Source organism: Sinocyclocheilus grahami, unplaced genomic scaffold, assembly GCF_001515645.1.
Source record: "Sinocyclocheilus grahami isolate Dianchi unplaced genomic scaffold, SAMN03320097.WGS_v1.1 scaffold197.1, whole genome shotgun sequence".
Taxonomy (NCBI): Eukaryota; Metazoa; Chordata; class Actinopteri; order Cypriniformes; family Cyprinidae; genus Sinocyclocheilus; species Sinocyclocheilus grahami.
This window is the reverse complement of record NW_015505376.1, coordinates 427814-430010: the sequence shown is the minus strand read 5'-3', so window position 1 is coordinate 430010 and position 2197 is coordinate 427814.

Here is a 2197-nt window from a genome sequence, read left to right as displayed (position 1 = left end):
ACACACACACACACATACACACCATGTTGCCATGACTTTAACAAGAAATTAAAATTTGTTTTCAGTAAACATTTTTCTCTATACTACTACACATATTTTCATATAAGAAATGTGTAACTATGCAAAAGTGAGATAAAAGTTGGGTTCTTTATTGGCTTCATTGCTATATAATTGTATATGTATCAATATATAACCATACATGACCCATGCATATATTGCAGTATACTTAAAAATCGAAGTAAATGGATACTTATATGAAAATGTATTATTTAATATAGTGCAGTATATTTATATTTCCATTTGTTTTTCATTAGCGTCTTTATTTAAGATGTGTCCAATTCAATTAAATAAATGTAATTAAAAACCCAATTGAATTATAAGCAAGTTACATTACACAAGGGTTGCTATGGCAAGGCTGACAATAACCTGAGACTTCCAGGAGGAGGGGCTTCCCAATCTGCACCCTGTCAGTCAAAGCAGCTACAGTGGCCTCATGAACAAAAGGCCCTCTGCCTCTGTACACTGCCAACCAGCCCGTCTTATTCCCAGAAGGGAAATACTCAGTGGAGAAGCATCTGTAGGCAAATAAAAACCAGACCTTCTTCTCAATACCAAACATTAAAACACAGAAACTTATCTGCAGGTCTTGAATCAATGAGTGAGCAGTTAAACTCATTATATTATATGAATATTATAATATAATATTTATGAATATTTTTTTTCTTGGATGGTCGAAACTAGAATAGATGTTCTATTTTGGTTTAACATTTCTCCAGTATTCCTCTGGCTTGTCCACATGATCTTTAGCAAACTGCAGATGGGCAGCAATGTTCTTTTTGGAGAGCAGTGGCTTTCTTCTTGCAACTCAGCCATGAAAACCATGGTTGTTCAATGTTCTTCTGATGATGGGCTCATAAACATTAACATTAGCCAATGTGAGAAAGGCCTTTAGTTGCTTAGAAGTTAGCCTACATTCCTTTGAAACCTAGTGGATTTTTACACGTCTTGCTTTTTGAGTGATTTTTGTTGGTGGAGCACTCCTGGGGAGGGTAACAGTGGTCTTGAATTTCCTTCATTTGTACACAATCTGTCTGACTGTGGATTGGTGGAGTCCAAACTCTTTAGAGATGGCTTTGAAACCTTTTCTAGCCTGATGAGCAACACCAACACTTTTTCTGAGGTCCTCATTTGTTTGTGCCATGATACACATCCACAAACATGACCAAAATTTGATAAATCTGTGTTCTTTAGATAAAACAGGCCACACACTGACACCTGATAGCCATATCACTGATTAAAAACACCTCTGAACAGATGGACTCTAATTTCTCCTTCAAATGAACAGCTAATCCTAGAGATTCACATACTTTTGCCACTCACAGATATGTAATATTGGCTAATTTTCCTGAATAAATAAATGACAAAGTGTATATTTTCATCTCATTTGTTTGATTGTTCTCTTTGTCAACTTTCAGGACTTGCATGAAATTCAGAGGATTTTTTTGGGTTATATTTATGCATAAATATAGACAATTCTAAAGGGTTCACAAACTTTCAAGCAGCACTGTAAGCATTTTAGATGCTTAGATTGTAGGGTTTTTTCTTTTTTAATATTTTTTATTTATTTTATAGTTTATAATGATCTTTATTTTATTTTAATTGTAAAAACTGAATAATTGTATAGAGCTGTTATATTGTCTGCACTTCCATTTTTTTTTTGTCAAAAGTACAAATATTCAGCCATATGAAATCATATTTTTTGACTTGAATAAAAAATTAATTTGTATATTATTTAGATGTACAATATTTCATGATTTTATTATTCACAGTTTTAGGTTACCTCACATAACGTTTTACAGTGTAATTTCATTTGTAGTGCAGATAAAAATGTAGTAGAAAAAAAAAGATCTTACCCTTCACTGAAACACAGCTTGGAACATAATGGATGCTCCGTTTCTTGACAATGGAGTAAGTCCAATGAGCTATAGTTGCTGAATTCAAAGTACCATTGAACAGCTGTAAAAAAAAGTGTCATGATATTATACACAGATCTTAATGTTTACCAAAATTATTTATATTCCTCAAAAGAGTTTTAACAAGGCCTTATTTGTGACGCTATTTCAGAGTTGCTATACATACCATATCCCGAGTTTCCCTTGACATGTCTGAGAGCAAAAATGAGTGACAAAATTAAACA